The 13,621-nt window shown below is 53.1% G+C and overlaps 1 protein-coding gene across 10 annotated transcripts in view; it reads right to left on the bottom strand.

Annotated features, from left to right (window-relative positions):
- RNF220 (ring finger protein 220) overlaps positions 1-13,621 on the bottom strand; it is a 214,259-nt gene that overhangs the window by 85,563 nt on the left and 115,075 nt on the right. The gene's annotated exons all lie outside the window — the stretch shown is intronic.

Here is a 13,621-nt window from a genome sequence, read left to right as displayed (position 1 = left end):
ATCCTAGCCCTGGCTGTGGGCCCTCCAGTCTTACAAGGACAGCAGCAACAGCCACATTTCAGGAGTGACCCCATGCAACCCCAGCTTCCCCTGTTTGTGGTGCAGGTGGTGTGACTTGGGGAAGATGGATGACACAGCACTGCTCATTGTTCCTATTAGCTAATAACAGTTAATTATGAAGAGCTGTCTTCATCCTCCTTGGCATTCCTGAAGTTGGGTGGGTCAGGATGAGCTTTCCCCTGAAGTGAAGAGCAACTCTCCATAGGCACACAATGTTGGGGGGCAGAGGAGAACCCATGGCACTAGGCTGCACATGGTAGGGAGTAGGTCTGGATGCTCATTATCCAGGATTTCTCACCCTGTCCCGGGGTTGGGCTGGGGCTCCTTGTCCTCCCCACACCACCAGCAGCTCTGTAACCCAGAGCTGCCAGAGCCCTCGCCCCCCTGGGGCTGTATCATCCCTCAGTGAGATTTAGGGGTGCCTGTATACCCCAATCCCTAGCTGGGCTGAGTCCCTGTGGCAGCTTGGGAAGCAAGGTGCTTCCTCACGCCCTCCTTACGCCAAATCCTCCCCACCACTCTCCTGCCCAGCCATATCTCCCTGGTTCTCTCCCTGCTCTGAAGCCAATTTATTCCAGCTCAGAAACTTTATTGCCCCCTGTGTAAGGAATATACAGCATCTATTTAACATAAAATAAAACTCTAAAGCAAACAATGAAGTTTCAATAAAAGAGAGAAGCCTGTGGGTCCCCAGGCCCCCTCTCCCAGCTGTACTAGCAGCTCTGCTCATGAGAGGGCGTGCGGAGCCTGGCTCAGATGGCTCTGGCAGGGAGAAACGTGTTTTATAGCCGCCTGTTGTCATCCAACGTGAACCCTCCTGCTGGATTATTTATTTATGTATTAGACATGGATCAAATTGGTTAAATCCGAGTGAGAGGCAGCAATGCACAATAAAGCAGCCGTTGCTGGATACGAGGGGGCTGCGTGAAACGTGGCCTTCCAATCAGGAGCCAAAAGGTGCCATTTTATGGCTCCTAACGATGGCGGAGCCCAGTTAAATGAAACCCCATTAAAGGAACAGACCTTCTCAAAGGATAAAACATTGGTGTGAGTGGCTTTACTGGGTCCCTGCTCCTCCCTGTACAACCTTCCTGGCGCAGGTGTTTAACGAGAGAAAGGGTCTGAAATAAGTTTGAGAGTCACCTTGGCTTATCTTTGCCTTCCAGCAGGACACGGTGTATGTGCCTGGTGGAAGCAGGGCTGTCCCTGGGACATTACCTGCCCTTTCCTTCAGCATCCCTATAGGAGATGGGAGAAACTGAGGCATGAGGGGTAAGTTGGGGCAGGCCAGTGCTTTGGTGCATTCCCTACCTCCCCAGCTTCCCTATCCACTGGGAACTCTCCCACTTGCAGAGCCAGGTGGAAAACCCCACTGTGGTCTCTCCTCCAGACCTGGGCTAAACCCAGAGGCTCTGATGCAGAATTCAGGTGCCTCAGCCCTCATCCCCACCACCCTTCTTGGTGCTGAGGAGGACATAGCACGAAGTCCATGCAACTGGGAACATGTTCCTCTCTCCTCCTTCCCTCATGTTTAAATAATGTCAAGAACCCAACCCAAAACCAGACACCCAGCTCCTGCTGACCCTTGCCGGAAAGGTCGGCATTTCAGTAATTCCACCTTCCTCTTGGAGCTTTTCCACTTTTGTCTAGTGGGGGCCCAAAATAGCCCAGGAGCGTCCCCGACCACCTGCTATTTATAACCCCAACTTCACAGCAAAACAATGGAGCTGTCTGAGTCTCCCTCCCAAAATAAACAGGCAGCCTTTGAGTGGACGGGAAATCCTGCTGGATTCCTGCTGTGGGGTGTACAGATGGATGGGTAAACAGGCTGCCCTCCGCCCTACCGCGCTGCATCCCCGCCCCCAGCCCAGGCCACCTCTGTGGGGGCTCTGAGCCCCCCTCGCCTGCCATCCACAACTTCAGCAGGGATGCTTTCAGCAGCAAAGGAGGGTGAAACAGAGGTTGAACATCCCTGTGTCTCTGTTCTCCAGAGAGCCCAGAGGTGTTCATTTGCTGGGGGAGGTGATGGAGTGTTCTGGACCTGGGATTGGCAACCTCAGGAAGCATAGTTGGGGTCCCTCCCGGGGACCAGCTCTGTACACTGGACTGGTGGCCTTTTTAACCTCCTGCACACCCAAGTCCTTGCTCCCTGCTTTAACTCCAGTACTATTCCATGGGGTGCATGTTCCTAAGCAGGGGTGACTTTGGATTTCTACGCCTGGAGCAACCAGGAAGGATCTCAGGCCATGGGAAGGAGCCTTGCTGCCTTCCATGGCTGGTCCCAACCCCAGCCCAGGCCAGCCGGAGAAATGAGCAGCAATGGCCTTTTCCACCAGCTACACCAATGATACAGTGACGAATTCATGCCAAGGAAGGATGTGACAGCTGTCACCCCTCATCCTCATGACAGGCAGGGAAGATCCCCCTGCTCTGGTGAGTGCAGGAGGCTGGTGCTTGCACTGAAATGAGGGCTTCCAGAGGGGCAGGAGAACAGGAACCCGGACATGCAGCCAAGTCCCTGACGTACAGATTGCGAAGCAGGAGACAGAAAGAGCCCCGGCTCCTGGCCCAAGGGGCTGACAACCGCGCTTTTGCAGGAGCAGGTCTAAGTGCGAGTGACAGGCAGAAGGCAGGGACCATCTCCCGTGCCAGCAGGACACCTACGCAAGCCTCCCCAGGTCTGTGGAACCCACTGCCTGCCTGCAGTGCCACAGAGGCTGCTGTTGGGATGCGTCTCCCCAGATCAGCAGCATCCGCATCCGCGGCGCGCCCCAGAGCCTCGCACACACCCACGCTGCGGTGTCTCATGCCGGGCAGTGGTACCCCAGCTCCACGGCGTGGGATGCTGGGCTGTGGGGAGAGGGAGAGGATGGGCTTGGCAAGTCCTCAGGTTACGTTTGTGAATGCCAAGGTGGAGGGGGATGCATATATCCTGCCTCTCCCTTTGGGAGCAGGGACATCCTGATATCCACGAAAAACACAAAGGATGCCGCACCGTGTGTGTGGCTGGACTGTGCTGGGGTGTAGGTATTACCCCGCTGGATGGAGCAGAGGGCACTGATTTGCACAGGGCCAAACAAAGGGTGCACATCCCTGAGTGGGATGGACCTGCGCCTACTCCCTGCTTGTCCTTCCCTGCCCTGTGCCAAACCCGCTCCTGGGAGACACTGAATGGCTCTTTTCAGGCTTTTGTTTTTTGGCAGCTGTGTTTTTGTTTTCTTTGCCCCTCTCTCTCCCCTTCCCTCTCTGGTTACTCGGTAGGCTCAGCTCCAGTGTTTACCCTCCTCGGCTCTGCCGTGCTTCCCCTGCTGCCGACCCCCTGCTTGCCAGCGCCAGAGAGATGAAAAGGCAGAGCCTCGGTGCTCCCGCTGTTTGCACGGTCTCCTGGGCTCCGCGGAAATGTTTAACTCCAAGTGCTGAAACCGAATATTTCCTGCTCTGAAAGCAGAGGTCTCAGCGTGCAGACACACCCCTGTGTGGAGGAATTTATCCACAGGCACCTTCGGAGGGCATCTGCAAATGGACCCCAGCCCAGGTGGGGACTGAAACGAACCCTCCTGATCCCACTGGGGATGGAGGGCTGGATCCTGCACACTCAGTTACACTGATACAGATCCGACATAATTCACCACAAAGCAGCCGGTAATGGACCTGGGTTTTAGGCTGGGAGTGCAGCTCAGGTAATGGGGACACAAGCATGACACTGAATAGGCATGGAGCCGTGAAGTCATCCCCGCTCCTGCCCTACGCCTGTGCCCTGACAGCTTTGTAAGGCTTATGCAGGGTGGGAGTGGGTCACTTTGAAGGGAGAGCTTTCCCTCACAAGCAGAATGCGAACTGCCATTTCGGAGAGCATTTAAGTGAGAAAAAAAGGGAACCCAGCCCACCAACAGCCATGACAGCATGGGATGCATACAGCCCCTCACCACTACGCAGCACAGAGGAAACTATGCTCCCAAATCACTCAATGAGCAAAGTTTGCAAGGCATGAGGGCTCTCTGTGCCCAGGAGCTCAGCATATTGCCAAACGAACAAAATAAATTGTCTGTAACTCAATTGTTCATCTGCACTGATGGCTTAATGCAGAGTCAGGTGCCTCCCAAGGAACTGCTGCAACGGGTGGCACAGGGGGTGCCACCCACTTCTCCCTGTGCTGTCCTTCCCTGGGGCCATCTGAAACTTGCTTCCATGAGGACCAGCTGTTCCCTCCCAACTCCTGATTTCTGCTATCTCAAACTGTTTTCCACTTCTCTGAGTACCAAAGCCCCCCTCCTCTGAGATGCCTCCCTTCATCTCATCCTCGTATTTCCTCTCTCTCCCTCTTAAACACTCCATCATTTAAACCCAATCAAAGCCAGTTGATCTGAAACTCTTCTGAATAGAAATGACCCCACGCTGGGGCCCCGCGCGCTGCTTCGGGGGCCGCGCTGAAACCAGGTGGGTGGTAATGGAAGTGCTGACACAGGCTCCTTGACAGCATCGCCACTGCCAGCGCCTGTAATAATCCCTCCCGGCTGCCCTGCAACTCGGTTTCCGCGGCGATTATTTTCCATTCGATGATGGGCTTGCTGTTATTTGTGTACTGATAGCAGATATCTCGTGTGACAAGCCTCCTTTCCTTCCAGCTCAAAAAACAATAATTCAAAGAAAGCCCCACATTAGCTCGGAAATAGCAAAACACTCGCTCTTCTCCTGGCGAGCCCGCGCCACAACTGATGAGGCTCGCAGAGCCCTGGCAGTAAGTGGCAGCCAAGGGGGGATGACAACAGTGGGACAAGGAAGGCAGACAAGGTTCATGTGTCAGTGCAGAGCACCCCAGAATAACAGCAGAGGCAAAAAGTGTTTGGTAATCAAGTAAGGGAGCAGGAATAATGCTGCTCATTGCTCTCCCATCTCCCTATTATTTACTGCTGTGGTGCCAGTGCCATTCCCATGGGGCTACATCCTGTCTGCTGGGCGCTGCCTTGCATCCTGCTGGTTGGTACCAAAAGGTATATGGCCCTCAAAAACCTGCACTTGAAGTCAGGGTACCTCCCACTCCTTCTAGCAGTCCCTTCCCATCCCTTTGGCTCCTGCCTGGCTGTGCGATGCACACCTCAGCTGTGTAGGATGCAGACATCAACCTGCTGCCCAGGACCAGGCACCCTGGATCTGACCCCTCCTGCAGTTGCTCTGCATGGAGCAGTGGAGATCCAGGTGCCAGGGACAGTGATGGGCAGTGAGGTGACTCCAGGTTTGGGTGCTGTGGCTGGTTCAGTGTCTGGCCATAAATGCATCCACAGCACGACTTAACTCTGCAAACAGCCCACAGTGCAGCTAGCGCATCCAGACTGCCAAGGAATCACCCTGCATCCAGACTGCCAAGGAATCACCCTGCATCGAGCAGACCTTCCCTGGAGCATGTGCCTTTTGGAAGTCTGTGCAGGCAGGAAGGTGGCAGAGGTCTGGAAAAATGGCTTTTCAGGTAAAAAAAGGCTTTCGAGGAATTGCTTCTCCACTCCTGCATGACAGTGCAAAGCTGCCACAGGGCACCAGCAGAAGCTGGACTTGGACTGTGCTGGGCACACCATGGGGCCACTGCTGTAAAAAGAGGCACAGGCATGAGTGACAGCTGGTTTTGTGTATAAAACACAGAGAGACACAGACAGACAGAGGGACCTCTGCAACCCCATGAACAAATTGGGTCACAGAGAAGAGCTGTTCTCAAACCTGCTGCATCCCCACCAAGGGTCTGATCCCCTGCACTGCTGCCTGCTAAGGTGCCCAGGCTGCCAAGCAGCTTAGAAAATACACCTGTAAAAGCTACAGAGGGATCTGAGGCAGAAAAGCTTGCTAAAGTACTGATTTCCTTCTGAAGGAAAGAGTTGCTCTTGTAGCTGCCTGTCCAGACGAGCTGGATGCTGGAGAGGACTGGTGTAAACTGGTGCAGTGCTGCTCCCATGCAGCTAACCCCAGCTGGGGTTGATCCCAAGGGTCGCTCAGTAAAAACGCATGTTTAAACATCACTCTAAGATCTTCAGGGGCTGTTGCACACCCCATTGGGTCCAGCACCACATCTCACATGGTGAGTTGCAGCCTGGCAGCGAGGAAAGGAACCCCGTGGAGCACCTGACCCCACTGCCCATGATCTGGCCCTGGCTCTCCATCTGTGGAGATCATGGTTGCCCGGTGCAGGGCAGTGGAAGATGGATTGAGCTGGGCAATAATTTAAGAAACTGAGTGAGTCTGTACATCCAATCACTTTACAAATCAGGGGAAAGGGAGAGAGGAGGAAAGGCAGGAGGGGGGGGGGGGAGAGTGAAAAGGCCGCGCAGGGAAATGCATCACAATTACTGTCTCGGCTCTAATGAGGAGCCTGTCATGAGGCTGTCATCCTGCGGAAAGCCACCTACTCAGAAAGATTCAATAAAAAAGTAGCAGAGAGATAAAAAAGAGATATATTTCAGCCCTTGCTAATATTCTTTTCATTTGTCCCAGCACAAAATAAGATACTGCACTTAACCGGCTCGGTTAAAATGAAAAGGGGGGGGGCGGGAAGGGAGCAGCATTGATCAATACCACTAAAAGCCGGGAGACACGGTGATGGAGTGCAATTTTTTTGTCTGTGCTGAAGCATAGCAGAGGCCCGGGCGGGGTAATTTATGATTCACACGCATGGCGGCTAACTAGAGGCTGACAAGACAATGAATCCTCGATGAGAGGGATGCAGGCCGCTGGGAGAGCTGGAAAGGGAGAGCATGACAGGGACCTGGAAGGGAGAGGGAAAGAGGAGGGCTGGGACAGGTTGTGATCCTGTCTCCCCATGGTGCTGTTCAACGTGGCTCCACAGGGCAGAGTAGAAACACTTTCTCGGGCTTCACAAGAGCAGAGTAGAGAAACATCAAGAGAAAGCCAAGGAAGGGGCTGCACTGCCTCCATCCCCACCCTCTTCCCTCACGGCTCCCAGTGGAGCAAGGCTGCCCATGCAGGTTTCCCCCAAGCAAGCACTCTGGGGCCCAGCTGCAACCCTCACTGGGCTGGAGATCAACCAAATAGGGTCATCAGGGACCAGGGACAGAGAGGGATCCCCCTTCTCTGCTCCAGGTTCTCTAATGGGTGCTAGTATGTGTTTGGGAAACCTCTGGACAACAGAACTGGATCTTCCTGCTGCCATCCATACTCTGCCCTGGCAGTGAAACTGGAGCCTCCTCCAACCCACTACCTCATCTCCAGAAAACAAGTCCTGGGGAGCAGTTGGGTCTCCACAGCATCAGTGTGTCCCTGGCTTCAGTGAATATGGCTCAGCAAAAACACTCCTGATGGAATCCTACAGCTCTGTCCTTCTACCCTGGGGGATCTCCTGGAGCATGATGCACCTCCTTCCCCCATGTCCTTGAGCTGCCCTCCATTGCAGGGGTCAGCCCTTCCTCAGTGAGATTTGTGAAATGAGGTGCTGGCACCCAGCATGCTTTCCAGCACACAGGAAGCCAGGCACAAGACCCCAGGGTTCTCTCAATTCCTGTGCCATGTGTGCATCATGGCTTGACAGAGCGTGAGGAATGACTCTGCCTCCTCACCGTCCCCCGTCCTCCTTGGCCACCCAGAATGCCCGAGGCTGAGCACCCAGGGCTGGCAGCTGGGCAACATTAAACAGCATGCCTGGCCTCAGGCCCTGTTTGCTGTTAAAAGGGCCCCTTTTTGCCACTGATTGAGCCAGTCACCCAACCTGGGGTTCCTGCTGGCCCAGTGGGAGAGGGCAGAGAGAAGGAGCTGTGTAGCTGCATTGCCAAAGTGTGCTTTGACTATCCATGCTCTGCATCAACTCTTGGGATGGAAAGACCTGGAGCAAAATACGTTCTTTAACTGCCAAAAAATGATGACAGTGGGAAATAGAGAAGGTGGGAGTTTCACAGAAACATCCCCGTATCTGGCTGGGAGCCTGTACAAGAGTTGGAGTCTGAGGTCCTGGGCACTTCTGGGGCCTGCATCATGCCTTGATTGCTTCATCTGGACCACAAACAGGGTTGCAGTTGAGACTAGGAGCAACAGTCCTGCACAGGGACTGGGAGAGAGCTGGAGGGGTTTTTCCCTCCCAGCCCCATTCCACCACTGCACATCCCAGGTCCCTGCCAAACCTGCAGGACAATCCTGCACCAGGCAGCAGCTGCTCAGCTCTCTCAGCCCCATCCTCCTGCTCCTCTGGGTCCTTGGTGAAGGATCTCGCCTCATCCTGAGAAAGGACCAGCCTGGAAATGGGTCTCTGCCTTCCCCACTGGCAGTGAAACAAGATCTTAGGGACTACCACACTGCCAGTGGGCCAGGGGTGTGCTATGGGTCTCCCCCAGCCCAGCGAGGTGCCCCAAGAGGGGCTCCAGCCCCATCCTGGCCCTGCAGAAAATGCCTGCAGGCAGCCATGCTACTCCCATGCCCTTGACTTGGAGGGCAGCCTGTTAAGTTGGTGATATACTGATACGCCTATAATTTGAAGGGGTGATGGGGTAGAGTCTTTCCTTGCCTCCCACCCACTCTCTCCCTCCCACTTTCCAGCTCCTCTCCTCTCCTCCCTCGGGGGTGTGTGGGGCACATATCGAAAACACAGATATTGAACTGTCAAAACTATTTCCTACAAGAAAATAGATTCATCAGCTTGCAGCACACAGGGTCATTGCCACATTTTCCCCTCGCGCCAGCACCTGCACATGCCGGCGCATACCCAATGCCTCTTCGCAGCACCGGCACTTTAGCTTGTAGCTCAGGGCCCTTAAGTGACTTTGAGAAATGGATAATCGATTATAATTCCACGGGCCTCTCTGCAGATTTATCTGGAGAATGTATAAAAGCCAGGGATTGGGAGAAGCGGGTCCTTCTGGCCAACACGTCGATTGCCTGCGCTTTCCGTGCCCAGCTCGGAAAATCGCATCCCGAGCACGACTCTGTTTAATCCATCAGTACACAATCAATGCACTCTGTAATCAACTCTTGATCACTTAATTTTACACATGTTGGCTGAATCCCTTTGTTTAATCACTAGATCAGGCTGCCTTGTTGCACTGCCCCCTCCCTGCTTAACCCTCCCTGACCCTCATCCCCCGTTGTCGGCACCACCAAATGCAGCCCAGAGCCTTCATTTCACCTTGAGGAAAAGCTCCTGTGAATTTAGAGAGCCATGAGATGGCAAAAAGGGAAACAGAAGGAGTGAAAAAATAATGTTGGAGAGAAAAAAAATATTTTCCGCTCTGTGCCTTCCTAAGGCTTGTCCCAGCCTTTTTCATCCACGTAACAGAAACCACTGATGGAATTTAAAAAGGGGGCTGGATGTTGGGATACGTGCACTGAAGGCAACACTGCAACAACCCAGCGAGAATGGACACACTGGGATGTCACTGGGCAGATGCACCGGCACACAGCGGGCACTCATCACACGGCTGCATCTATCCCCTCAGCATCCTCCACACCCCCTTATTATTTTGACTGTTTTAGCAGCTGATGCCATTATGAGCAACGGTTCTTGATCTTTCCCTCCCAGAGGCATCCTCAGGAGCTTCGCTCCCATCTCACCAGGGTTCATCTCCCTTTCTGTGGCAAGAGCACGACCCTTGGGTTGCGAATGTATGTAAACGCAGCTATTTGGCATTTTTAGCATGATTTGTGTCACTAGCCTCATGCCACCTCACCCTTCACATGCGTTCTGCTGCCATGCCAGGGTCAGTGTCCGGGGGATGCTCGTAGGTGGAGATGTCTGTTTGCCCGACGTTGAAACGCGCTGGGATTTTGCATGGGTGCGCCTCATCCTGCTGTCGAATAACCATTTGCAAGAAGATTTTGTTGCACTTCAATTGCACGATGAGAACCTGAAGGCTCAGGAACACAGGGGACCACATACTTGCAATCCAAACATGGAACAGTTTTGACCAGTCACGTGGGTGCCACGGCACGTTTGTCCCACCCGAGCAGCACAGCGGTCATTCTTAAACCAGTTAAATCTTGCTATTTAAAGAGGCCTTGATGCTGCCTCTGATTTGGCACGTGGAGTAACTGCTGCTCATTCTTGCAGGAATAAATGATGGGATATGCTTGAACAAGAGGGATCTGGAAGCGCAATTGCCAGGGGAGCGTGCAAATGTTAGCTTTGCACAGGAAACTCGCACAAAACTGCGTGTTGACACCAAGAGGCCAGTTGTAGGACAAAGCAGGCACGGATGTTTAAAGAGAATTCCAGTTGCTATCCTATAGCAAATAGTCTTCAAAGAGCCCCTGGAGCTCTTGGCTTCTCAGCATGGAAAGAGGAGCTTGTACAAGATGAAACGCAAATAAATAGTTTACCATAGAAAAGATATCCAAGGCAAAGAGTGAGATGCAAGTTTTAGATCTCACATTAGCCAGCTGGGGTTTTATTGGTCCCCAAGTAAAAGCTGTAAATAAAATACAAACCTAACCCGCATATTGTCAAGCTACATTTAAAAAAACTCCACAACTTAATTGCACTCAAGAGCACTGAGGGGCAAAGTGGTGCACGGTGCATCACAAGGCAGCCTGCAGAGCTGTTAGTAAAGTGTAAATCCAAGAGCTGAACAAGTGGACCCTTTTACCTTGGGATCTGCCAACAGGCAGACTACTCTGGCTTTGCTAATGTAGCTCATTCCTGCCCCAAAAACTCTTGGTAAGGGGTTTGCAAGGAGAGGGAGCACAGAATGCTCTCTCCTCTGCTCACACTGAAATTGGTGGCAGGGAGGAAGGATGGGTGGTAAGTGGGATGCTAAGACCCCATATCTCCTTGTTTCCAGGCTCCTGTCTGGCTGTAGGGAGCAAAGGTAATGCTGCACTTTAGGAAGGCACAGCCCAGGTGACAGGGACAACAGCTCCAACTGGAGTAAGCCAGCAGGGAATGGGTGAGCAACCAGAGCATCTGCCCCTCCTGTCCTGACTGCTGAGGGCTCCTAGGGATTCCTGTGCCAGCCTCTGCAGTGCTCCTGGAGAGCTCTAGAGCAAGGACAGGTCTTCCCTCCACATCAGGCTCTCAACCCTCCTATGCAAAGCTTAGCTGCTCTTTTCATCCACTTTTTCTTTCCACTGTATTTGTTCTTTAAACTTAATACAAGCGAATATGTTGACGACATCAAAACTAGCCCATCTGGCTCACCTTAAGGAACTGTTCTTCCCAGCAGATCCACACTTGGGATCTGGTCAGGGCTTCACCTGACCATAGTCTGCAGGGCTTTTTCCCCGGAGTCCACACTTGTTCAAGGCAGTCTGACTTCCATGGGAACAGACAAAACCAGACCAGGTCACTCTGTCCCCAGAGTCCCTGGTAGACCCTTTGATCCCCTGGCCAGGGACTACTCTTCTTCCTCATCTCCTGGCAAAACACACACTGTTTGGGTTGGGGTCTTGCTGTGCAGGGTCAGGGCAGGATGAGGCCTCACACACATGTCCAGGGGACCAGGCAGCATCTCTCGCACTAGCACTGCTGGGGAGAGGGTTGCATCAGCCAAGCTGCCCTCACACCCCATGGAGCAGATCCTTCCATGGCCAGACAAACCTCACACAGATTTATTTGCTCCCTCCAGACCACTCTCACGTGCACACCACAAGCAATTAGGGATGATGCCCTGCCCCAGGAGCCCAAGTGGAGCATTCAGGATGGGAACTCGGGCAGAGATGGGATGTGCCTGAGTTGGAAGAAGGTATCGTCAAAACTGGGGACGGGTTTACAAATCCTGGCCCAGCAGCAGTGAACCCTCTAGGGAGAGCAGGAAAGACCTTGCTGCAAGCCAGCTTGGAGGAGATGGAGCACAGGGGTGGAGGAGACCCTCCCCCACCCTCATCCACATGCCGACACAGGCAATAACAGTGTCACATCCCTTCCACTGTTTTCAGGTGGAGGGAGGGAAACGAGGAAAAAAACCCCAAAACAACCTGCCAAGGACTAATTAATATTTAATTTACTGCAAAATGTACTTATTATTCTCAAGTAATTGGCCGACTGCACAGCTGTGACCACTAATGAACAGAGGGGGACAAGACGCAGGGACAGGAGGTGGGTGGGGGGAGCACAGGGGTGGTGGTGTCTTTGATCAGACCCCGCTGCCTGCCTTTAATGTGCATAATAAGAAAACTTAAACAGCTTTGATTTTTTTTTTTTTAAGATCTAAAAATGACCGTGATGCCACTAATGGATTGCGTTTAGCTTATTACACTGTAATCGCCCTATTATCACTGCAACTTTAACAAGGGGGAAAAAAAGGACTTTGGAAGATGGCATTTGCAAATAGGTTGCTGAATAACACTGCTACTAAACACAGAGAACACAGGCGAGTCCTGCTTATTGTGATTCCTTGCATAGATTCCCAATACCTGAGGCACTCAGCATCCCTGTCTCTATTGCTGCTTTTCGCTCCATGATTGAACTATTGGCTCATTTAACTCTAAGGATGGGAAATATTTTTTTACTTGCTAATAGAAATGTGGCTCAGTTGTGGCCCAGCGTAGATTTTTAGATCAGTTTTGCTTGATGGCTTATTCTATGGAGAGAGTTAATTTCACCCCAGTGCAGAGTACTTAAGTGGGATTTAAGTGGCACGGGAGTATTTCACTGACCCCTTAGCACAAGGTGAAATCTGCCCTGAGAGCCTTCCCTCCCAGGAGAGAGATGCTCAGCACAAGGTGTGGATGCATCCTGATGCTTCGGTCTCTTAATCTGCTGCTGGATCTGGCGTTTCACAGGAACTCCTGACCCTCACAGGCACAGCTTCTAGGCATAGGAACACCCTCATCCCCATGCCCTGGGGTGCCTCGGCTGATGCACAAGGAAATGCACCTTTTTTATGTTGAGGGGATGTGGAGGAGCATGGGAAATGGATTGAAAGTCCTGATTCTTGCTCTTTCTGAGTCCTGAGCCCAGACTCTTGCTGTTCTCTCCCATGATGGGCAGCTGCTGTAACCATCCCTTTTTTCCCAGGAGACCAAGAAGACCAGGGCTACCTTCCCCTTGCCCTGAGCCTCACCCCTTCTCTCCTCCACTGCATCCCCCACTCCAGTTAAAGGCCTGGCGGTGGGTCCGAAGGCTCCTTCAACTTTATGACAGCACCGAGACCTTGGGCCAAGTTCCCATCCCGCTTCCATGGGTGTAAATCCAAAGCAACATCATGGACTTCGACAGCACAAAAGCCAGATCAGCACTTGGCACCTCCGCTCCTCTCTGCATCCAAGTCTGTCGAGCGGCGGGCCGGGAGACATGCCGTCACAGCCGCCTGCTGCTCCCGCCCCGTGGCTGGCTCTTCCCTCTAGCTAAAGCAAACAGCTCATCAGACACCGTCCTGGGGAGGCTGAGCTGTGGCAGGTGGCCATGGCACACGGCGGCCAGGGGACCGACCCGGCTGGGGAGAGGCAAGAATCCTCAGAGTGAAGAGGAGACGGAGCACAGGCACCCTGCGAAGCCATCGGGCGGCTGGAAAGAGTTCAAGGAAGGGCAGTGGGAAGGATCAGGGGGTTGGCAGAGCTACACCTGCAGCCTGGTGGCGTGAGGAGTGATGGTTCTGACCTGCCGTGGGCCCCACATGTCTCTGTGCAGGGACCTCGTGCT

The sequence above is a fragment of the Manacus candei genome, unplaced genomic scaffold, assembly GCF_025592945.1.
Source record: "Manacus candei isolate 608988 ecotype Guabito, Panama unplaced genomic scaffold, ASM2559294v1 h1tg000005l, whole genome shotgun sequence".
Lineage (NCBI taxonomy): Eukaryota > Metazoa > Chordata > Aves > Passeriformes > Pipridae > Manacus > Manacus candei.
The sequence above is the reverse complement of the archived record's forward strand: the minus strand, read 5'-3'. Positions and strand labels throughout refer to the sequence as shown.